Here is a 25,906-nt window from a genome sequence, read left to right as displayed (position 1 = left end):
AGGATAGGGGGAATTCTGTAAGACTGAAACTCTGCCAAAATAGAGAGAGAAACAACAATAATATTGACTCGTGGACTAGGTGGATTTTAACCACTGAACCACGTAAAAGTTATGTGTTCTTGAGTGAATTTTGATTATTTTCCGTTACGGTTTATTATTAAGCACTAATCTACCTTATTATCTCTTAATACACTGTTGGCGAAGAACCGCGTTAACAGTTTGGTGCTTTCATTGAGAGCAAATTTGTGCTTCGTCAAAATACCAGTTGATTATTATCATGGTCCTCACTCACTCAATTCATGATAATGAGATGGAATAGCTTGGTGGGCAGGAGACCCATCATACCGCTGTTCTGGACGAAGGTGGCCCTGAGATTCAGCAACGTTTGGGAAAACAACTGGCGGGATAGGGCGACACTGGGAGTTCGGCATCATTGCCACCGAATCCAAATCCAGACTGCCTAACTGTCCTCGAGTTGGAAAACATGCAGTTGAGGAGCCATCTCGCTAAGGAAAACATGCAGATTAAGGAGGTTTTGGCTCAGTTACCCCCTCTGGCAACCGTCGTTAATGTTAGAAAGAGGAAGAGTGGGTCTCATAAGTCCCACAGGAATAACTGACCCAAACCGAGTCGATCAGTCAGAACTGCAACTCCAATTTCTATACCTACGGGGTAGGATCGCCAAAATGCTCGACCCAATGATCATAATAGGGGTCGTCAGCATGCCAGTCAGTCGGTTAGAACTACAACTCCAAGTTTGGTGCCTTTGTCACTGACCCCCAGGAATGCCCATGAAAATCCACGAGGGGTGGTTGGGATAGGCTCACGAAGACAAAACGCTCCAACAATCTCTCCTATGTCGCGATAGGATCACCTGGCACAGAGAGCTAAGGATATTGTAGTAGAACATAGGCGAGCTAATTTAATCCGCCCTGATGGAACAAGGATAGCCTCACCAATAAGGCATCCCCCATCGCCTCTTAGACATCCGACACCACCTCATCCTCAATGGGACATTCCAGCTTATGGAAACAGTAGGATGAATCCTCCCCCATCTGCCAATACTTACGTCCCACGAACACGTGTCGAAAATCCACATCCTCGGCCCCAACCGCGAGTCGTAAGCTTCACAAACGGGAGCTACTAGACCAAAAGTCATCGTAGCGGTAGGTCCTAGCGTGACCTAAGAAATCAGTTGAGTTCAGCACAGAGCCCTCGGTACGATCCGCAACCTAATTTGCTTGATCGTTTGAATTCGCAGAAAAGGAATCCAGCTCGGAATGAATATATTAGCTATACTCGACCAAAAGGAGGTCCATCCATAGTACGTGATAACGAGAATGCCCATACGATAACTTGTCAAACACATACGATAGGATGGGAGCTGTCAAACAGCCCCCAGGTAACCTAGGGACTGAGGACTAAACCCTCGAAAGACTAGCTTTAATGGAAGAGCAAGTGAAGAGGCTTTTATCTAGAAAAGAAAAAAATGATTGCAACTCAGATGAGGAGCTCGAGCATTTCACTCCAAATATTGTGGCGGCCACATATCCTGTAGGCTTTAGAATGCCACATTTATCAAAATTTGATGGAAATGGAGATCTGTCAGATCTCCTTGGAATGTTTAACAATATGATGATGGCTCACAATGTCGGGCTCAATTTAAGGTGCATTTTATTCCCTGCAACTCTAGACGGGCCAGCCAGGCAATGGTTTAAGAAATATAAGAGGCACTCAATAAGATCATGGAAGAAGTTTTCTTCTAATTTCAAAAAAGCATTTTGAGCTTCGCAGGCAGCTCGGGTTGATACTGATTCATTGGCTAATGTGAAGCAATAACCTGGGGAGACGTTGAAAGCATATCTAAGTAGATTTTCCAATGTCGCTGCACCAACAAGAGATGGTGATGACAGCTCTAAGCTAATGGAAATGAGGACAGGAATCCTCGTCGAGGGCAACCTGTGGCAGAAATTCCACGGAGAAGTTCAAACCTATCTACGCCACGTGTACCGACCTAATGAATACACGTGAGAATAATTTTTTGGCCAATTCTACTCGCTTTCCGTGGAAGAAACCATAGCCATTGAAGAACCAGAGGGCGAAGAAATTCTGCCGATTCCATAACGACATTGGTCATAACACTGATGATTGTCGATAACTGAAGGAAGTGATTGAAACTCTCATTAGGGTGGGACCTTTAGCCTAGTACGCCCAAAATCGGTTGAATCCAAGTCAGCCCACTGAACACAACCCACTACCAGTTCTGGAAGATCCTACAAGCCAACACGGAGCTCAAAAAAATCAAGTCGACCCTCCTCCAATAGTAGGGGGAGATATAACAACTATTGCGGGAGGACCCCATTTGGCAGGCACGAGTAGCAGGGCCCAAAAGTGGTACATTAACGAACTAAAGTCCCATAACGGGGTGGAGTGCGTCCTGGAGCAACAGTTATCCAAACAACAGTAATTGGAAAAGCAGCCAATCACTTTCACAGAAAAGGATGCTAGACACGTCCAATTCCCACATAACGATCCGTTTGTCATAAACGTTCAGCTCGCGAACCGGAGGGTCCGAAGAACCCTAGTGGATAACGGAAGTTCTACTTTTCAGGTCCACCCTAGAAAAAATGGGGTTATCTATAACAGATTTGAAGGCAACCTTAATGACTCTGTACGGATTATCTGGTGAGGGGTCGGTATCCATCGGGATGATCGGATTGGTGGTGACATTGGTAGACGACTCGCGAACTATTTACAAGTTACTTGAGTTCGTGGTAATCAATTGTCCAGTTGCATACAGTGCGATTTTGGGGCGACCTGCACTGATGGTGTTTGAAGCCATAACCTCTATCCCCCACCTAGAAATGAAATTCCCCTCAGCCGTGGGAATATGCACCATCAGAGGTGATCAGCTCCCTGCCAGGGAGTGCTATAGCATTTCTATGAAGGGAAAATCACAACCCAGGTAGGAAGCGAACATCATAAATGATGGAGGTGAGGAATCCCAAGAACTAGAAGTTACTTGCGGGACGAAAAAACCTCAGCAAAAAGAGGATGGTGATGTCACCCAACGAGATGACATTGACCCACGAGTAGGCAAAGACAGATCAGAACTACATGCCATAGAAGAGCTCGAGGAAGTAAAGATCGACCCCAAAGATGCTTCAAGATTCGTAAATATTGGGAAGAATCTTGACAATAAAAGGAAGAAGGAGATGGTTGATTTCTTACAGGAAAACCTGGAAGTTTTCGCTTGGTCGCATGAAGATATGGTGAGAATAAGTCTGAATGTAATCATGCACACCTTAAATTTGGACAAGAATGTGCCTGCAAAATCCCAAAAATGAAGACGTTTGGGAATGGTCCAAGCTGAAGCCCTTGAGAAAGAAGTAGCTCGATTATTAAAATGCGGGTTTATTCGAGAGGCAAAGTACCCAATCTGGATTGCCAACCCCGTGCTGGTCCCGAAGCCGAACAAGAAATGGAGGACCTGTATCAAATTTTCCGACCTAAATAAACTTGTCCCAAGGACTGTTTCCACTGCCAAGGATTGACCAGTTGGTAGATGCCACTGCAGGTCACGAGCTCACGTCCTTCATGGACACATATTCTGGATATAACCAAATTGTGATGAATCCTGCAGACCAGGAACATACTATCTTCATGACTGAACATAATGTAAATTGTTATAAAGTTATGCCCTTCGGGCTTAAAAATGCAGTGGCTACATATCAACGTTTGGTCAACAAAATGTTCGCTAGCCAGATCGAAAGAAATATGGAAGTGTATGTCGATGACATGCTTGTCAAATCAAAAACTGCCAACAACCATGTGTCTGATCTAGAAGAGTGTTTTGGAATATTAAGGAAGTATGACATGAAACTGAATCCCCATAAATGTACTTTCGAAGTGGCGTCTGGAAAAATTTTGGGGTTCATAGTCAACACGAGGGGGATCGAGGTGAATCCTGAGAAAATCAGATTGTTGTTAGAAATGCCCTCGCTCAGGTCCCGTAAGGAAGTTCAAAGTCTAACTGGAAGGGTGGCGATTTTGAATCATTTCATTTCAAAATCAACTAACAAGTGCCTGCCATTCTATAACTTGCTCAAAGGATACAAAATTTTTAGTGGAACGAGGAGTGCGAACAGGAATTCCACGACCTAAAAATGCATCTGGCCGAGCCCCCCGTATTATCTAAACCTATGTTTGGATAATCTCTGTTCCTTTTTTTGGCCATGATAAAGAATGCAGTCAGCGCCATATTAGTTCGAGAAGAAGACCGTGCTCAAAAACCAGTTTATTATGTAAGCAAGAGACTTCTCGAAGCTGAGTCACGAAATCCATTGATAGAGAAGTTGGCATTCTGTCTAATATTGGCTTCCATAAAGCTCTGGCCATATTTCCAGTCCCATTGAATCAATGTTTTAACCGACCAACCTTTAAGGCAGGTTCTGTAAGAACCTGAGACATCGGAACTTCTTCTAAAATGGGCCATCAAACTTAGCAAGTTCGAGATATTGTACATGCCATGAACCTCAATTAAAAGTCTGGCCCTTGCTGATTTTATGGCTGAATGCACCAGTTTTAAAGAGGATCTCTTGAGGGAACCGGTACTGGAATTATGGAAAATTTTCGTTGATGGATCGTCAAACGAGAACGGATCAAGAGCTAGGATCATCTTAATCTCACCAGAAAGGCATCGATTTCACACAACTCTAAGGTTCGGATTTGAAGTATCCAACAATGAAGCCGAATATGAGGCCTTATTAGCTGGACTGAGGGTAGCAAGAGAACTCAAAGTGAAAGTCATCCAATGCTATAGCAATTCCCAACTCGAGGTCAATCAGGTATTAGGAAAGTATCAAGCCCGAGGTACCTAGATGGTGGCCTACCTAGCTAAGGTAAAGGGAGAACTATCAAAATTTGAGTACAACTCTGTTGAACAGATTCCCCATGAGCAGAATTCTAATGCTGATGCTTTGGGACGGCTTGCTACCACAATAGAGGCTGAGACATAGAATGTGGTGCCAATGGAATTCTTAGATAACCTGAGCGTGATAGGAGAAGTGATTGAGGTCGGAATGATTGTCATAAGGCTGACCTGGATGACTCCCATAATGGAATACCTTGCAACTGGAAAGTTTCCTGATGACAGAAAAGATGCGAGATAAATACTTTATGAGGCTCCACGATACATAATAATAGATGGAACCTTATATCGGCGTGGTCATTCGTTGCCTCTCCTCCAATGTGTTCTGCCGAAGGAAGCCAAAACCATTTTACAAGAAATGCATGAAGGATTTTGTAGAGATCATGCTAGGGGAAAAACCTGGCATTGAAGATACTAAGGCAGGGCTATTTTTGGCCCACTTTAACGAAAGACTCGATCTCGTATGTTCAGAAGTGCGACAAATGCTAGCATTTCGCCATGGTTGCCCAAGCTGCTCCAATTGAGCTAACAATGATTTCATCCCCATGGCCATTTACGGTATGGGGAATCAACCTAATAGGTTCCCTACCTATGGGAAAGGGGGGAGTTCGTTATGTAGTGGTGGTGATTGACTACTTCACAAAGTGGGTAGAAATCGAGCCTCTGGCAACTATCACTTCGAAAAGAGTCTTGGACTTCATGATGAAGAATATTGTATGTCGGTTTGGGCTTCCTAAAAAGATCGTATCAGACAATGGGCAATTTGATAGTGATCTTCATAGAATTCTGTGAAAATATGGCATTACAAAGAGTTTCTCGTCGGTTGCGTAACCACAAGCCAACGAGCAAGTTGAGGCTGTAAACAAAACCCATTAAGGTGAGCCTGAAGAAGAGGTTAGAAAAAGTGAAAGGATTGTGGCCCAAGCAGCTCCCGCAAGTACTTTAGGCCTACCAAACTTCTCACAGGACCTCCAAGAGGCATACTCCTTTATCCCTGACTTTCGGAAGCGAGGCCATGCTTCCAATCAAAGCAATGGTAACTGCTCACAGGTGAAGGACGTTTGATAAAGAATGGAATAATGGATTACTTAACGCATCCCTCGACCTGATCGATGAAAAACAAAAGAAATCGCAACTACAGCTTGCCCATTATCAAAAAAAGATCACTCGCTATGTCAATTCAAAAGTCAAGGGTCGTAGACTGGGATTAGGCGACCTGGTTCTCCAAAGGGTCTTCTTGGAAAATAAAGACCCTAAGGATGGGTTGTTGGGCCCAAACTGGGAAGGACCATACCAGGTTGTAGAAGTCTTACACGAGGGAACTTTTAAGATAGCTTGACTGAATGGAGAAATAGTCCCATGGACCTGGAACGCTCTACATTTGAAAAAGTATTATCAATAGTTCCACCATCAATGTAAGGCTTATTTATAAAAGCCATTCTAATTAAATAATAGATGGATTGTTAAATAACCATTTCCTAGTCTTATTATTGCAAGCTCGTATTCGCATATTTGTAAAAGTAACCAAGAAAGTTTATACATTCTAGTTACTTGGGGCACATAACCGAGGTGGGAAAAATTAAGCCTGCTCGGATAAAGGTCCAAAAACTTAGAAGCTTGGAAAAATTGATTATTCAATGGATTTTTAAAGATCGTGTTTTCAATAAACATAGCATGAACTAAGTTTAAATTATTTAAAACCCTGGACGTAACCAGGTCCAAAAACTTAGAAGTTTGGAAAAATTGATAATTCAACGGCTTTTTAAAGATCGAGTTTTCAATAGACCTAGTGCGAACTAAGTTCAAATCGTTTAAAAACCCTGGATATAACCAAGTTCGATAAAATCTATCTTGATCTAATAGTGAATTCCTAAAATCTCGAATGTACAAGAGTCTTAGGATTCATAAGCATAAGAAGATAATAAAGGAAAGACAGGTGGATCAAAAGTTAGATATATATTGAAATAAAAAAAACAAATTACACCGCGGAGAAATAACCTCGAACTGAGCCTAAAGGAAATTGTTTAATATCAAAAAACTAATAGAAAATAATAAAGAAAATCATAAATATAATCATTGGGCCTCGTCAGTTCGCCCTGCAGAGGTGACCTCCTCGCCAGAAGCCTCATCAGTTTTTGAGGGTTCTTGCAAGAACCGAGCCTTGAATTTAGCAAGGTACGAATCCCACAACCCGGGCTCCATAAAAGAGAAGTTTCCATCCTGGTTGAAAGCCCAACAATGGTACAGCATCTCCTCCTTGGCTTGAACTTCGGCCTTGAGTAGTTTTGCCTTGAGCTCACCAATCTCGACCTAGAGTTGTTCATCATGATGGTTCACTTTTGCGGTCTGAGTCTGGGAGGTGGAAAGTGCGGTCTTTGCGGCCTACTCTTTTTCTTGGGAAGTAGTGAGAGCAGCCTTGGCAGGTTAATTTTTTTGAGCAACCGTTAAGGCTGCTTTGACGGCTTGCTCACCTTCCTTAGCAGCTTCCAGCTCGACCCGTAGCTCATCATTTCTAGCCCTAGCCCGAGTTATTCTGCAATATTGGGACAGGACGGACTATAAATTAACAAAATAAATAAAAAATATAAGATGAAGAACAAAAAAAAAAATTATCACTAGATGTGGAAGAAAAACTTACGGTGAGGTTCACCCCCATGGCAGACTCGAAGACATTCTCCGGGCTGCGCTCCTCTATGGTTCTCAGGTCCCTCACGTTGGCTTTATTGGCGTGGCCCGCCATATGAGTCGCTGTCTCATATATAATACCTCGAAAGGCTTCTGGGATCCTCTCTAGGTCTTGAGGATCAACCGATATTCGGACAGTGGGGACCTCGGCTTGAATAACTTAGGTTGATGGGGGCATATGTCGAGAGGGGGGAGCAGGAAGTTGCTCAGCAACAACGTTATCCACCAGAGCTGGCTCCAGAGCCGAGCTTGTGTCCTTACAGGGGTGGCCTTCTTCGCCCCCTAGGCGTCTTCAAAACGGGGCCCGTGCCAGTTTTCCTAGCCTGAAAGGCAGTTCTTAGGTCGGGAGCTCTGGTCTATTCCATCCTACCCTCTGGGCTGGGGGAGGAATCTATAATCACCAGCTCAGGTGTATGAATTGGGCTAAGCATTGTGACCTCTGGCTCTGGGATTAATGGAGATGAGGGGGAATCTAGGGGTATAATCTCTAAAATCCTAAGGAGTTCTGATTCATCCTCAAGTCTAGATTCATCTATACACTGCCTAAATTCAGGAGCAAATGCCCCTTGGAGCAGAGAGGGCCAAGTCCTGAGGTTGGTTCCATCCTCTTCAAAAATGGATGACCTAAAGTGTAGTGTATTGTAAACAACAATGGTGCCTTTGGGGTAGCTATGGTCGTAGCGTACCACCAAACAGTCCACGCATTGGAGGAGAGTTATGTTTAGGTCTGGATTGATGGGGTAGTGACTAACTAGCTGGTTGGGGTTGAAATGAATTAACCTAAAGCTAGCAGCAGGCCCGTCTAATTCCCTAAAAAGGTATGGGATGCCTTGGCCGAAAGGGCCGGCTGTTGACCAGGTCTCTGGTCTGCTTCGGGGGCCCACCTTTTTCGCACAAGAGGCACCTCATCCTCCTCGTCATCCTCAGTGGCTGGCAAGACCTCTTGAGAGGAGGGGATCTCGGGACCACTTGAAAAGGAGCCCGAGTCCTCAAGGCCAGTGTTTGACCCTCACCGATCAACTTACTGGCCAGCATCGTGATGTAATTCACGACCTAGTGATAGTCCTTTTCACTAGGGGGAAGTCTGGACATCATCTCATACTGACTCCCGAGGGTCATAGATTTTCGCATCTTTGCAAATATGGATGCGTATGAAGCAAATTCAATCAGGACGTGTACAGGAAAAATATTTTTAAGTAAAAGAAATAAAAGTTCCTGACCTGGATTTACAAGGATGGAAGACTTACAAGTTCGGTTGAAGTAACGGTGTTCGCAATTTCTAAAGCCATTCAACATAAAGAATAAATCTTTATAATAGTTTGAAAACTGCGTGAGGTAGTAGAACCCGTCACCACGTCCCCTCTAGTCGGGGCTTGCTTTGAGGCAAAAGAAGTATAATATGTCTGCCGGGGTGGGGACCCCCCACTCATATTTCAAGAATAGATACTTCAACCTCACTAAAAGTCTGTATGAATTTTGGGGGAGTTGGAAAGGAGCCATTTTTACGTAGTTTAAGAAATCTACGAAATACTAGCCTACGGGAAGGAAGGCCCCAGCCTTCAGGTCCTCATCACTCAAAGTTGCGTAGTCATCTTGGAAAGGGGAACAACTCCTTTCCCCTTTGAATGCAGGTCGGACGAGGAGAGTCCCAGCTCTGATCTCTATGTTTTGGCTCAACATAATCTTATTCTCCTTCACTTGAGACGTGATCTTTGACATGATATGCTCAGCCTCGAATAACGCGTTGGGGTCGACGAGAATTTCTCTCTCCACTAGCGAATTGAATTGTGGAATAGGAAAGTCAGGCACGACCTTCTTCCATTTGTCTTTGCATTGGGTAGATGAGTTCGTAGATTTCTTCTTTTGGGGGGGGGGGGGGGGCATCAGATCTCCTAACGACAAAACGACCTAGTTGGTAGGCAACCTATGATGATCTATAATTATGACATGAGGGTACGGACGAAATTGATTGTTTTTGTTATACAAGCTAAAGTTAGCCTCATCCCCATCGCGTGCTGTCACGTGATATCCTAAGCTACGTGCCTCATTTTTCTAACAATCCCCTGATATTTACGGATCCGTGCGTCAGAAATGTCAAACCACTACTTTCCTTGGGAAGCAGTTTAGTGCAAAAACACCCAAGAAAACGTAACCCCTAAGCTATCTGGTTTTAAACCTAAAGACCCTTCAGTTTCTTTACCCCGAATGGGTATTCTTTAAATTAATTCACCATTAGGGTTACCCAGATTTACCCAGAAATTTCCCATGCTTTATGGACGTCTTCTTTCTAAAACATGTTTGGACTCACCCATTGAACCTAAATCGAAACATGTTCCCTATGAACATTTAGAAATATCCTAATAGTAACTATGATGAGTGTTGTGGATGAACATAGTTAAGAACATAAATAGCATTGGATAAAAAAAAAGGGAAAACTTTTCAAACGAAGGGATGAGATACTTATAGGAAAATACGTTCGCTGATTAGAGGGAGTAGACTTGGCAATGGGAAGCTCCTAGAAAGCTTCTGACTGGGCACTGTTTACCATAAAAATAGCTACTGATGACGTGGTAAGGAATTCTCCTACGTGGTTGACACATGGCAGAAGTGTTGCTCGACTATCGACCAGAGGCACATCACTTGGCCAAGGGTCAACTTTAATATACAACCAGGTTGGTCGTATAACCTGATTTATTTCCTTCTTAAACTGTAATTTTATAATAATTGCATTGAATATTTCTTCATTATTATCTTGATACACGATTCATAAGGAAAGATAGGGCACGTTGGCATATGTAAACCTCCTTGAGCCTATAAATATACATGAAATAGCTCAAGGAAGGGACTTTTGATTCCTGAATCCTTTTTCTAAGATAGAGAAAAAGAGAGAGCTATAGTGCAATTATCCATTGATTTATTGTATTTCTTCCAAGGTGTGTGAAACTCAAGAACCCTAGTTCTTTGATCACTGCTTTGAGATTCAATCTTAAGAATAGCACTAAGTGGACGTAGGTCATAATCATCTTTTGGGGCCGAACCACTATAAATCCTTGGTGTTTTCTTCTCTTCCATTAGATTATCTTTCTTACTCGCCATTTTATCTGTTGTCGTATATTTGACTCCGTGTCGTTGGCCAAATCGTGGGTCAACATTCTGGTGCTTTCATTGAGAGTTTGATAAAAAACTGTGAAAAGATCTAATGGCGAAATCATCCTAGAAGACTAGACAGGCTGCTGGCGATGCACCATTCTAACCTCCTCCCCCAAATGTGGCTGAGAATGAACCATACTTAGAGTTCGATGAGGAGGAATTAGATTCCAAAATGATGAGGGCAACACTAGGAGTGTTGCAAGATGAGTTGGCTAATCTGAGGGCCAGTTAGGAGAATGCTGCGGAGACAATGGTGTTGCAGCAAATAGAAATAGAGCGCCAGCGCCAAGAGCTGATTGAGCAGCAGGTGGAAATGGATCGTCGACAGAGGGATGCCATGGCCGCCCTTGAAGCATCCATTGAATTAGCCAGGAGTCAGGCTGTGCCAGCCTCCCAGCCAGATCAGCCACCGAATGTACCACCTCAAAGAGGTCCCAATCCAAGCCCTCCACTCCAGCCGGCAAGCCCTCAAAGGCCGGAGTAGCCGCCTGTGGCTCAGGATGATATCCCACCTAGGGATCCTGAGCAGCAGCCTCTATCTCAGGCTAGTCGAGGCATTCCCCAGTGCCCGAGGCTGAATAGGGCAGAGCAGTCACCCCGTAGCCCTAGACGCCCAGGGGATGAAGAGCCAAATCTACCGAGCAGGGGGCAACATCCTTCTGCCAACAGGAGGAACACGAGTTAGGCTCTGTGGTCAGGGGCCCCCCACGGCATAACAATGCACGGGGACCCAACGACCAGCGCAGGCCTCCCCCTGACACTTAGGAAATGCTAGCCCGAGGAGGAAATAGCGTGAACAGCCGGTCATGCCGTAGTCAGCCACAATTCAGAGATGGCCATGACTATAATGAAGTTGATTCTGGCAGAGGAAATGTTGGCCGGAGAAATGAAGAAAGAGGTGGAGGCAGAAGCCCCCCACCTAGAGAAAATAGGCCAGTTTGCCACAACGCTGGGGGGCAACCCAGGATGCAGAACGTCTTTAGTTGGCTAGGAGCTAGCCAGCAGAGACGTAGAGACGATGATCTAAGGGACATACTTAACGACCACCGTGAGACGCACGACAAGTACGCTCCCCCGTCACCGGTGGCCCCAGCAGTCCTAGAAGCTGTTCAGGCTCAGATTGATGCCCTGAACTAGGCGGTACAACAACTAATAGGGGGATGAACGTCCCATATTGAGTACGATAAGAGGAGGGGCACCCCCTTTGTACAGAGGATTGCTGCGGTCGAAACCCCCAGTAAGTTCAAGATGCCTACATTGCCAAACTTTGACGGATACGGAGACCCAATATCTCATGTTAATAAGTTTGAGATACAAATGGACATAGAAAAAGTGTCGGAAGATGCCGGCTGCCGGATCTTCCCTGCGACACTGTCTGACACTGCCCAGGAGTGGTTCTTCAAGTTCCCTCCTGCTAGCATAGTATCTTGGGAAATGTTCGTGAAGGAATTTTACAGACAGTTCTACGCGGGTCGCGTACAACCCACAGAGGCCAACCAGCTGGTCGAGATACCATAGAAACAGGGAGAGCCCTTGAAACACTACACCAAATACCCCTTTCCATAACATATAAATATAATAGTATTAAAAAAGTATTATCATACATAAAATAATAAAACAATTGGTGGGAAAAAAATTGGTGGTACAAAATTTTTTGGAGCCCGCGTGAGTAAAGTCTTCTACTTTTTACTTTTTTATTTGTCTCTACTTTTTTATTTCCAAACCTCTAAACACTTCTGACCATCCCTCAAGCACCTCTTCAAAATCTCATCTTCCTCCGCCACCACCTTCAGAGCAAGACGCTCTTACTCTTCTTTTTCTTCTTCTCTGCTGCTTATTCGCTCTTGTTCTTCCGCCGCCACCACTACTAATCCCAACGCCCGTAATCACCGCTCATCCTCCTCTTCTTCTTCTACTACTTTCAGTCCGGAGTCAGTTCGAGCTATTCGCTTGCAGAAGGTCTGTTCTTTATCACTCTTCTTTGAATTGGTTTCTCCAAAGTTTTGATTGAGGTATTTCTATGATAATTTATTATTATATATATATGTATTTTTTTTTTTTTGAGAAAATTGTGAAGATGATTAACTCCCAACTCTAGGTTTTGAAATTAGACGTTGATTACGTATCCTTGTTTGAGGCAATTAAGTAATGCCCATAAACTGTTCAGGGAAATGTGTGTTAGAGGGACATTGTTATTTTAATACTGCTCAATAAACATAGGTCTGTGTGGATGTGTTTTGTGTAGATAGAAGAATTGAGAAGCAAAGGGCTGGAACCGTATGCATATAAGTGGGACAAGACTCACTCTGCTAATCAGCTGCAAGAGACTTATAAAAATTTAGAAAATGCCGAAGAAATGAATGGTGAGCAAGACAATGTATCAATATCCGGAAGAATTGTGGCTCGTCGAGCATTTGGAAAGCTTGCATTTCTCACTCTAAGAGATGATTCTGGGACAATTTAGGTATCCCCACCTCAGCTACATTCTATATAATTTGACTCATTTTTATTCAAAACAAATCCATACCCCAAATCCCATGTGCTAACTTACAAAAAGAGACCAAGACTTTCTTATACATAACCTGGAAATACATGAAAATATAATGCATAGTTGATCAAGCTAGGCCTTCCATGTGCATTTGTTTGGTTTTTTTTTCTTTTTGATGAAAAGTGTTTCTCCAAACCAGATGAAAGCAACGAGTATCAATAACAAAGAAAATTGGAAGTACTAGTACAATACCACAGAATAAAAATACCAGCAGAAAAGCAAGCATAGGAAAGAAAAAACAAGTCAAACCCTAAGCAAAGGTCACCAAAAGATGGAAGAGATCTTGATCTTTGTTTTACTGAGATAAGCTTTGGAGATAAGCTTTTGTATTTGGTTTATTTGCTTTACTTGAAATTATGAGGTTTGGAGGCTTATTGGGTTAGAAATGGGAATATATGAATGGAAATACTAAACTGGGTTCTGGTTATAAGGCAACAATACCTCTTTGTTGGAATGATGTTTCTATATGGATTGTGATCTATCGCTTTTGTTAGCAATATCATTTTTTAAAGCCTTGATTTTTATTCCATTCTTTGAAATGAAAATTCGATATATCATATACTATATTGACTATGAAATTCACTTTCATGTATAATGTAAATTTTCTTGTGCTGTGTACTATTTTATATTTGGTTGATTTGCTTTACTTGATATTAAGAGCATGATAATGACTAAATGGCATATACTGTACTACTTGTAGAAAAACTGTTGCTATTGATTAATTGTTTATTTATCTTTAGCCAATTGGGAAATTCAGCCAATAGAAAATAAAACTGATTCATTGTTATACTTTCTTTTTTTTTTTGAATAAAAATTTGATATGATATTTCATGATAAAGGCAAAATCCAATACAAACAAATAGTACTAAGGCCAAAGGCAGTGGGGTAAGCCTGGGCACCACACTTTAGTCTCATTCATAGTCAAAGCTAATTTTGCAATTGAATCAGTCATGGCATTTGCAGCTCTCGGACAGTAAATAAAGGATATAGTACTAAACGTTTTACACACATGAAGAAAAAATAAAGAAATAAGATGATCTTGCCATCTCTTTGTTAGATGGATACTTATAATAAAGAAAAAATATAATAATAAGATGTTATTAGGTGGTTTAGTTCTTAAAAGCATGTCTATTTTATGGGATGCTTGATCTAAAATATATAGGTTAGTTACCTTTTTTTTTTTTTAAAACGGGGTGTTTTCCAAAGTTTGTAAATTTTGGCTAGTAGGGATGGTTTCTTCAGAAACTTTCTATAAATCTTTGCTCACATTTAGTATGGAAGAATCCTCACTCAAGTTGTTCAATGTTTCAAACAGCTTTATTGTGAAAATGCGAGATTTTTAAGTGATCAGTTTGACGAGCTTAAGAATCTTGTTGATATTGGTGACATACTTGGTGCAAGTGGCTCAATTAAGCGAATTGAGAAAGACAAGTACTAAAAAAATTTATCTTTTGCACCTATTTGTGATTAGGTGCTGATTGTTGAATTTATAGGTACTTTTGGGTGAAGCTATTCTTACCCTATTTGTATTGGAAGCTATTTAGATAAACCAATGCCATTTATAAAAAACACCATTGGCTTTGACTGGCTTCTTACTTTTTTTGTGATTTCCCTTTGAGGTGATAAACTAATTGAACTTATTTCTTTGTTTCTTTAGGGGAGCTTTCTGTCTATGTGAACTCTTTTGCAATTCTTACAAAATCTCTACTGCCCTTGCCAGACAAATATCATGGTCTAACTCATGTGGATAAGCGTTACCGGCAACGGTAAGGTGAGTTTTCTGTTTCTTTTTCACAGTTTGAGTGAAAGTGTCTCTTATGGGAAATAACAAATTGTTTTCTACTGGATGATGATAGCCCACAATTCGTTGCAGTGGTTCTTGCAAAAGACTTGTCTAAATGGCTTTTTAAATAAAATATATATTTTTTGGGGTATACTTGGTTATAACTGAACTTTGTATTCTCTTTTCTTATTTGTAACTTTAGTATGAATTAAGGAGTTGTAATGGTTTGGTATTTGTTTGTTTTTTAAAAATCTGAGACCTATCACAACTGGTTGCAAGGTATTTATGCGATTTTTCAGTCGCTACACCAAGTGACCAGAAAATCAGAAATTATTGTCCTTTTAGCTTTTGGGAATAATACATACTTGTTGTACATATCTTGTATTTGGCATTTTACTAGGTTATAATTGATGTCACTAATACTTGTCCTATTTTTCTAGTTAGTGAACTTCTTATTTTAAAGATATTTAGCACATCCATCCTGAAATGTAACAATTATAGAATAACTATCTATTTTATTGAGCAGGTTCCGAAGGCCCAAGTTGTTGGTGTTAAAAGTTTGTGCTTTTCCCCAAATTTCCAAATGGTTTAAAGGTTCTTTCTTTGATTCTGTATCTTAATATATTGTTCTATATTATTGCATAATATAATTGGTTTGTCTTTAACAGTCTCCAATAGGAGATGAAGTTTCAATAAGAATGGTTTAGTGCCCCCAATCCGGTTTCTCAAGGGCAAATTCCCTGGTCTTGTAAGTCAACATACCTCTATAATTTTTTAGGCTAATGAGTTCTTATGAATATTGTTAACTGTTTTTAATAATAGATAATTTTTAATTGTTTCATCATTCTTTTGTCCAAGTAATCTATAGTGATTACTTTCTTTTTTAATAGTTCAGGGTATTTATTGGTTTTTTTTATGGTAGTTTACAATCACCATGCTTGAATTTTATGTGTTTATATGCAATATTTTTTACTAATGATATATAGAGATGTTGTTTTTCCTGTTTTGTTAGACATATCCTGTAAAATATATGTTAGTTATTGGAATTTTAATGAAGCAATAATACAAATCAAGAAACTTTTCTTGGTTACATAATGCTTGAGTAGAAAGTAATCAAGATAAATTTGTATTTTAAACATGCTTTAGTAAAACTCTTCATATGCTTTAGTAAAACATGTTGTTGGACATTGATCTCATTCTCATCTAGTCTTACATGTGTATAGCCTTAAAGGCATTTAAGTTTTTATTTCCCCTTAATAGATAGATATCCATTCTATGTTTAGTTCTGTTCTATATTGATGGCAGCATAAGCCAACCTATTGGTTAGATTTTGGGTTGTTAATGTGGGGTTAAATTACATCTGATATAGAGTTATTATTTACTCAGTCTCGGATTCTAGACTTAGTTCGTGTTTACTCTTTTGCTCTGATGATTAATCTCATGTCATAATCTAGTTATTAATAATATGTTCTGAAGTTCTATTTTTGTGTATCTTAAGTTGCTTTATTTGTACCATAATTTTGAAAGTTATACGGATAGTTTTTATATACAGTAATTGGCAAGTTCTTATCCACATCTTTCCATTTGCAATTTGTGTCACGTTACCAATTAGGTGCATTGTTCCTTGAGGTTGGTTTCCATATTTTATGAATATCTTGAAATGATATAGCAAAGTCTATTCCTTCCTTTTGGTCAACTGCTGTAAGTAATCTGTGTTTTCCTTTCCTTTTAACTTCTGTAAAGAGATTACAGCCTTCTGTTTTCTGGTTAATGAATTGTTTAAAAATAATGATTTTTCTTCTTCCTCTTCTTCTTCTGTACATTTTCTGAATCACCCTGCTCTTGATGGTCTTTTAAGTGATAAAGATTGAAAGGTTGGGCTTTTATTTCCTTATGGACTCTAGAAATCTATTATTTTGCCGTTGTTCAGTCGATTTGATATGGTTTTGCTAACATCTGAACAATTTTATTTACATTTCTATTTGGAAATTGTATTTTAAGAAGAGGAAAGAAAAAAAAAATAGAATTTCAAGTGATTTCATTTTCTCCTATTTATTTATTTTTTACATACAAAAAATGACCTTATACACTAAATAATATTTGTGCTTGTCATTTTTTCACTAGATTTTCAAACATCTTACTATCTTGAGGTGCATACATGGATCCTTGTATTGCTATATGAATTGAGGGCAACTTAATTTTCTTATTGGTATAGCACTTTACAACATCTTTTTCTTAGTTGTAAATCTGATCTTTTAAACATACTGCTGCTTGAAGTATATTTTAAGGAAATTTTATTCATTATTGCAACAGTTTCTCTCGCTCTTTTTCTTGTTGCACTTGTTCATAGTTGTTATGATTGAATGGTTTAAAATATTTATTATACTTACAACTGCATGACAAGACACTGCAGTAGTCTATTACTCTAATATTAGAAAGTAATTAGTTGGTGTAAAGCTTTTACTGCATCCTAGAATTTTAAACAACCAGATGATTTATCTGCTAATTTTTATCCTTGTAGGGAAGGTTTTTTATCTTTATTTTGAGATGTTGTCCATATGTATAATAACTAAGGGAAAACTGAATGTTTTGTCAATCAAGTGTTATACTTTTAAAGGGCCAATATTTGCATTAAGCTATCATCTATGTTGTACATGAATTTATTGGTTAAATAGAAATTCATTGTTAGCTTGTCAGAAATTCAGAATGCACGTGGCATATTGGATGTTCTTACATAAATACTTAGCGCAATTGATCTAGAGAATAAAGAGGTACTTATCTAACCAGAATTTTTTTTTAAATTAAAACATATATTATTAGTTTTGCTTTGTTAAATTTCCTTTTTAAATAGATCTTTTTTTTTTCCTTTCAGAATGTTGTAGTTGTTGCCTAAAGTTCTGTTTAATTTAATCTACCTAATTATGAGAAGTGTCTGTTATAGTTATGAGTAATTTATAATTCTCTAGATTGTAATTCAGTGTCTGCAATTTGTCAAACAAATTTTCGTGCAAACTAGAAATATATTTAAAAATTTAATATTACTTTTTGCAATCTTTTGTTTCTTATTGCCCAATGGCTTCCCTTCTAAATCTTTCCATAACAACCACCCTACCCAAATCCATCCAATAACCCCCATCCCATCCCTTTCCTTTCTTCCACTTCTTCCTCCCGCCTAGCACACTCTAAATAAGTGTATTTCTGGGTTTATGTTGACTCTCCTAAAATATAAGTTTTGAATTATACAAAGAAGTTGTTATTAAGATCATATTCTTTATTTTGTACCATCTGATTAATTAGATCTTGCTTGTTATAGTGTTTAGATGAGGTTCAGTCATATATCCTCGTTGAAAGATCTTTGGAGAAGTACAATGTTGTTCTTGACTCTATAGTTCAAGACTTTCCTCACGTGGTTAGTTGCTTATTGTTATTATTATTATTATTATTATTATTATTATTATTATTATTATTATTATTATTATTATTATTATCTTTTTCTTTCCATGTTATCAAATTCATTTTCAAATTCTATCTAGAGGAATGGGGTTTCAACACTTATCTTCAAAGGAAGCTTTTCTCTGTGAATGTTAGATTTTTCCTCCATGCTCTTGAAATTGCATTACTTTTGTGTCTGTTTTGTCTTAGGTATTGCTTCAATACTACATTGAACGACAATGCCTGTTGAAATGTACGAGGAGGATTCTCATGCATGCTTGTAAGTTTATATAATGAATGATGAGTGATTTACTTATTTAGTTCTCAGTTGTTATCCCTTAGAGACTTGTTTTTCTTTATTGGGCGTCCTCAACTAGTGCTAGATATCTACAGCTGAACTTTAAATCCTACTTTCTAAAACTCATTATTTTTCTTTTTATACTGCTACTATTGATGCAGTATCTCTAGGAAATGGCTCTGTTCTCCAAGAGCTTCTATCTTCTAGTCACCCTGACCAAATGGTATATTTACTAATTACTATGAAAAGATGTATTTCCTACATTCCTTATATTGTTTTGCAATATGATGATTAAAATGATACATAATGAATCCTTATAACATAAGCTTTAGGTGTTACTTTTTCAAACTTATATCTGTGTTTTGTGGATGCACTTTATTGATATTAGATGTACTTTAGTTATTGATATATTCCTTCAAATTAAAAACAGAATATAATAGCATTTTTCTGTCGATTATTCTAATGCACATGTTTGTGTGAAAAGCGACGTTTTGAAGATACTCTACAAATGATGACGTATAAAAGTCAATTAATTGTTCTAGTAGTGCAATATAACTATGTTGATCTGCTTGAAACTGTAGTTCTTGAATTTTAATTAAAAGGGGAACAAAAAGAAGCTCGCATGTCTAATTTTGAAAGAGAAGTGTACAATTTATTTTTTTTGTTTTTTAAAAAACAGAGACAATATATACTGTTCCCCATAAAATTATTGATCATGTAGTTTTTGTCCATTAGAGAAGAGAAAGTTTGGAGGTTGATTTGATTATTATTTTTAGTATTATCATAATCAATCGTTATTAATATTGGCTTTTTCTAGGAGCTTTTATTTGGTTCAAATCATGGACCAAATTGAATTTTCTTTTCTTTTCTTTTCTTTTTCCTTTCTTTTGTTTGGGAGAACAAGATTTCCCAACTTATTTTCTTTCTTTGTAATATCTATTATAATGTTTATTATTCTGATATGGAATCAATAGGAACAAGGGCTGGTTAGTACTAACTTTTCAGTAACTCTCATTAAATAAATTGTCTCAATAGTTATATGTTATTTGATTAAACATGAGCATTCTTGCATTTGGTGCTAATTCAATAATTTGGTGCTCTTAAATGCACAACGAAGGCCCAACTTTTCTTTTGTCTATTTGGTGCTTTTAATCCAATACTGGGGAAGGTATTGACCTACAATTTTCTTGATGTTTTGTTTTGCAAGACATTGTCAAATAGAACAATAGGATTTTTCTTTGCAAATTGAAATTTCTTCCCCAATTCTCTCAAAAATAGAAATTTGAGAAGCATCTGAGACTACTCTGTAAACAAAATTGAAAGTTTTCTTCATATATATATATATATTGATTTTGACTATTAAATGTATTACTTGTTATTGATGGGGATCTTTAGCATTGCCAGACTACATCATGCACATCTTTTTTCTAATAAACTTTTATGAGGTGTGTGTTTGGTTTCTAGATTCACCAAAGGAGAGCTTCCTAAGTATGAAGTGAGGTAATACTTCCAACTACTTATAGAACTTCCTTAGTATCAAGTTTCTAGTTCTTATGGTTTTCATTTGTGTTCTCTGGTGTTTGCACAAAGCTCTTTTTGATATAAGGATGAGTTGGTCACTTTGTTTCTAATGAAACAAGAAAACATATCATCTAGCACTTATTTAAAGTCAGCTGAGGAATCTCATATTAGACTTTGTAATTACTGATGTCAGTAATATCAGTTAGATAGTAAAGGTTCTTTCTTTGATTCTGTATCTTAATATATTGTTCTATATTATGACATAATATAATTGGTTTGTCTTTAACAGTCTCCAATAGTAGATGAAGTTTCAATAAGAATGGTTTAGTGCCCCCAATCCGGTTTCTCAAGGTCAAATTCACTGGTCTTGTAAGTCAACATACCTCTATAATTTTTTAGGCTAATGAGTTCTTATGAATATTGTTGACTGTTTTTAATAATAGATAATTTTTTAATTGTTTCATCTTTCTTTTGTCCAAGTAATCTATAGTGATTACTTTCTTTTTTAATAGTTCAGGGTATTTATTTTTTTAATACTTTCTTTTGTCAAACATCTTACTTGCCTAGATGTCACGTTAAGTATTATTTATTTCTTTAATTATATTTATTGTTACACTAAATAAAGAGAAGTTAAGTTTTCAGTTTTACAGAAATATTTACTTTTGCCCTTTGGCTACTGAAGTAATATGATAATTTGCAAACCTCTTTTTTTTTTTCTCTATGGGATACTAAATTGTAGAAAATGACAGCTTAACTGTCTATTTTGCAGATTGATGTAGGCATTGGATCTTCATCATTTGCAAGAGGTGTCATTGACCTTGTCTTGGGATATGTCACAAGCTTGGTGATTGACCTGGCTATTACGATAGAGGTTGTGTCTTGATACTAAGGGATATGTTTTCTGTTTATCAACTAGCATTTCGCCATTTTGTGTGGTCTGTCTAGTTGTACTTCCTTATTGCTTCTAGGAAAGCCAGACTTATTGCTTTATAAAAAGATTAGTTTTATGGTTGAAGTTAATTTATAATATCCATCTTGGTTGATTTACTCTTAAGTCTGAAATGTATGTGTTTATCGAGTTTTTCAGAAACGAATACAAACAGAATAACAAAAAGATAAGAACTGTAAAAGTGCAGGAATATAATTAGACAAACAGGTTTTTTACGTGGTTCAGGCGTTAACGAGCCCTAGTCCACGAGTCGATGTTATTATACTTGTAGAGAATTACAGTAAGATGGCTGGTATATCAGAACTTCACACACTCACAGTGTTTCTCTCGGGTTCTCTTGAAGAAGATGAAGCTAGAGAGATTTTGGTAGAGTTCTTGCTATGTAATTTGTTGGCCGTCCCCTCTATCGTAAAATGAGGGGGTTTTTATAGCTAGGGTTTTTTATTAGGGTTTTACTCTGTCCCATTAGTCTTAATTACACCAGCCACAAATAGGGGATACAATTACTGTAGTAGCATGGCTACAAGACTCTTTGTGGGTATATTTACGTGAAAGTCTGGGGAATACACAAAGTCAGCCGTCTATTCCAAGTTGTCAGCGGAACAGTAGGCGAAAAGGTACCCTTAGGCGTGCTGGGATGTGTGCGGCCTTGACCTGTCGGGCGTGTCAGGCGGGATCCTGTGTCAGGTGGATATCATTCCAAATATGCCTCCTCCATGACTCGACCGCTTGGTCTTGTTCCGTGCGTGGCACGGAACTGTTTCCGCGAAGGCAACCTGAAGAGCTCCTCCTGGAAGGAGCTTCCCCGAAGGATATCCCTACGGGAGTCCGGGAGAGTTGACGAGCTTCCGTGTCGCGTTTGCTTGAAAGAGTAAGCCAGACACTAAACGGGAGAGGCGAAGCCTTTCTGTCCATCCGCGAGCTCTGGTCACTTTCCATGAAAGACTTTGATAATTCTGCTTCCCCGAGGATATCCATCTAAACGCTATCCGTAAATCTAGATAACAGTATGCTATTTTAAATGTGATCACTCTTCCATTTTCTGCAATTTGTATAGTCATTCATCTGTCCACAATGCATTTCAGCTTTGTTCCATTTTGTCACTATCCTTATCTACAGTTTTTTACTCTTCCAATTTCCAAATATCTCAGGAAAGCCTTAACATACATGGTGGGGCTGTATCATTGGGACACCCATTAGGATGCAGTGGAGCTCGTATCTTGGTCACATTGTTAGGGGTAATCTATAAGCTTCCCTTCTCTTGCAATGCATTCCTAGTTTGACATTCTAATATCATTTATATAGTTCTCTAGTTTTGTTTACATATTTTCTTAATGATCTAAAGTCATAGTTCGTGGTCATATCTAAGCTTATGCTTTCTACATATACTCATGTGAAGTGATCTCGTGTTTGTCATTTATTCTTTTAAATTTCTGTTGAGAGTTTAGCTGTGGAATAAAAGAGACATTGGTAACTATGCTCTCTCTGATATATTTTACTTGGAATTTATGAAATAAGAATAATGTTGTTGCAGGTATTGAGACATAAAAAGGGAAAGTACGGGGTTGGTGCCATATGCAACGGTGGCGGGGGAGCTTCTTCACTTGTTCTTGAGCTGTAATTGTTTTTGAGCTTATCTTGATTGAATTCTCCTGATCGGCTAGCCATCTTATAAATAAAGCTAATTGGCTAACCCAATTGTACTTATCACTTGGTTCATTTTCAATAATAAGAATCAATTTCTCATTATTCTTTCATTTTTAATATGTGTCTCCAAATAATAATGGATAGTTAAGGTATATTTATTATATATAACAGTAGTTGTATTTGTTAATTTTAAGTTGACTAAATTTTATTCTCTGTTAGTTGATTAGTTGTATTTTCTTGTTCTTGGCTATTGATATTGTGTGAGTGGTTTTAGCTTAATTTATTTGTATTTTATCTTACAAACTTTTTCAGTGCTGTTGCTGTGATACAAGTAAACACTAGAGACATATTAAAGATGGTTCTTAGCAAAGCTTACACACTTGGGTAATGAAAGAAAGTCTCATTTTTTCCTTATGATTATACAATGAAAAAGTTGCCATGCTCCTTTTGATGGTTTATGTATTTGGCATAAGTAAAATAATAATAGTTAGTGGTAGTTTATTTTTGGAAATTGGTGAGATGTGTTTATTAAAAATCGATTAAGTCATGGAGCTTTATTGGGTCAAAACATGATAGGTCTGTTTCCTATTCTATTACTAAGAATGGTAAAGCTGATATTGATTGATAGTAAGATTTTCTTTTGTGCTTTTTTGTCTCATATGCATTCTGATTTGGTTGGTTAATTGGTTATGGTCATTCTTATTCACTTTCAGGGATCAAAGAATCAGAAAGAAAAAAACATATAAAACTCTGCAGCAACAATCTACTGCAGTAATCTTGTTATTCACTTTAAAGTTAAGACTTCCGGCAACAACACCTCTGGCACTCTACAGATTCCCTAGGTATGGAGCTATGCCTTCTCTCATATTCATATCTCACACATAAGTTTATTAGCAGTGGCAATAAGAGTAACTAATTGTTGTTTTTGCCAGAGCATCAAGTGTCTTCCTCCTCTCTTCTAATTCTTTGACTTCTTTTAATTCTGCATTAACTCATATGCTCCCTATCATATAATATATATAATGCTATAGTTAGCTATGAAATTTCATATATATAATGTTCATTTTCGTATTTTAAAGAAACAGAAGTTGTTTATGGCATAGCTGAGCCTGAGAGCGATGATCATAGAGGAGAAAGATCCTATCTTCATATATTAAGTACTAGTTTAAGCTTTATGAGGTATTGGCATCATCTGAAAAGTTGATTCCTTAAGGAGAAAACATAAAAAAATTAGGGTCGATAGAAGATTCTAATCCTTCAATTTCTCTTCTTCATGCTACTGGCTTTTAATATTTATCATAATAGGCAATAGCTTCCTAAGGAACCCATAAAATAATCAACACATGATTACATCAATACAGTGAAAGAAATTTAAGAGATGTGAAAGTAGAGGAACTATTTTTCTCCAGTTTCTTCTTTGTTTTCTTTTAGAGTTGTATATCCATTAAAGGTTGTATGGCATATGATGAAGTTCGTGATGGTGCTTTTGAACTTCTCAATTAACATTCATCAGAAGCTTATGGTTGCTTTGCTAATGAATATACTATGACAGTAACAATAGAACTATTGACTTTTAGCTATGTTTGATAGAATTGTATAAATCTTTTGATCTTAGCTTTATTGGTAGATTTGACAATGGTGAAAAGAACTCAACTTTACCAAACTAGCAAATGCTAATCTATTCTGTGCGACTTCAGTTAATTGTTTCTTTTGCCCACCTATCATAACCTGATGAAACCAAAAAAGAAAAAACTGTTAGTATTTCATTTACATCTTATGTGGAGACTTGGAAATTATGGTTTTTGACACTCTTAAGTAAAAGGCTCATTTCTGAGTAGTTTCGAAGTAGATTGGTTTTTGTTTGCTTTGGTGTAGTTGTGAATTCATTATTTTGTATGTGGTGTCCTTTCTTGGATATAATTTCCATAGCATTTTTCTTGAAGTAATTTGTGATGCTAGATAATAACCATAAAATATTTCTTTGTTTATTTTGCAGATGTGACAAGCGAAGTAGAAAAGGATACTTAAGACATATGAAAGTAGTAACTTTATTTATTTCTTTTTGTTGAAAGTAGTAACTTTTAACTATGTTGAATATTTAAGACTCTTTGAATACCTAAAGAACATTTTGTTGTTGATGACAGTGTTGAATGTTTTAAACTAATTTGTGGATTATTAATGCAATGTTGAATGTTCTTACTTTTTGTTATTTGAAAATCAAGTTCATTTGATGATACTAGTATATATTAGAAAGCTAATTTTAATTATATAAAAAATTAAAATATAATAGAATAAATTAGTGTTATATAAATAAAATATATAATGAGAATTTAAACATATCTATTACTAAATATAACAATAATACGAAAATTGTGTTATAATATCTATTACAATAACACTTTTTATGCAAAGAATTGTGTTATGAAAACTTCATTATATAACACAAATAATGTGTTATACTAAAGTGTAGTATAACATAAAAAACTGTGTTATACTAATGTATAGTATAACACAAAAAAAGTGTTATACTAAAGTGTAGTATAACACAAATTTATAAGTATTGAAATGTGTTATATAATCGACTAGAAATAACATAATTGAACACTTATCTATATATTAAAATAACACAGAAAGTGTGTTATCGTTGACAGTATAATAACACATCTGTATAACACTGATAAAGTGTTATGTAAAGTACCCTGACCTACGATAACATAGTCGGTCTTAACACATCAAAAAGTGTTATGGTATGATTTGATAACACATTTTCGGTGTTATTAAAAGCATTTTTTCTTGTAGTGATAGAATATGTCCAAACGCTTCATGCGAGCAGCAGCTGGAGCCAAGATAGTGGGCGATGAGAGGTGCCACTCATCCCTCTGGAGTAGCCTTAGAAAGAATGGGGTAATAAGTACCCAAGAGTTTTTAGATCGGGCTGATCGGTATATCAATCTCGAAGACGT

The 25,906-nt window shown here is 37.7% G+C and overlaps 2 long non-coding RNA genes across 2 annotated transcripts; both read left to right on the top strand.

Annotated features, from left to right (window-relative positions):
* The first annotated feature begins 14,968 nt into the window (after nucleotides 1-14,968).
* Nucleotides 14,969-18,763, top strand: LOC133821296 (uncharacterized). The gene is made up of 4 exons (XR_009887451.1): nucleotides 14,969-15,079; nucleotides 15,623-15,690; nucleotides 18,410-18,505; nucleotides 18,739-18,763. It is a non-coding gene; the product is annotated as an uncharacterized LOC133821296 (long non-coding RNA).
* A 241-nt stretch (nucleotides 18,764-19,004) lies between these two features.
* Nucleotides 19,005-24,972, top strand: LOC133821295 (uncharacterized). Its single transcript, XR_009887450.1, has 4 exons — nucleotides 19,005-19,049; nucleotides 20,291-20,326; nucleotides 23,657-23,785; nucleotides 24,940-24,972. It is a non-coding gene; the product is annotated as an uncharacterized LOC133821295 (long non-coding RNA).
* The last annotated feature ends 934 nt before the right edge of the window (nucleotides 24,973-25,906 follow it).

This window comes from Humulus lupulus, chromosome 3, assembly GCF_963169125.1.
Source record: "Humulus lupulus chromosome 3, drHumLupu1.1, whole genome shotgun sequence".
Lineage (NCBI taxonomy): Eukaryota > Viridiplantae > Streptophyta > Magnoliopsida > Rosales > Cannabaceae > Humulus > Humulus lupulus.
This window is presented reverse-complemented; position numbering and strand designations above follow the sequence as displayed.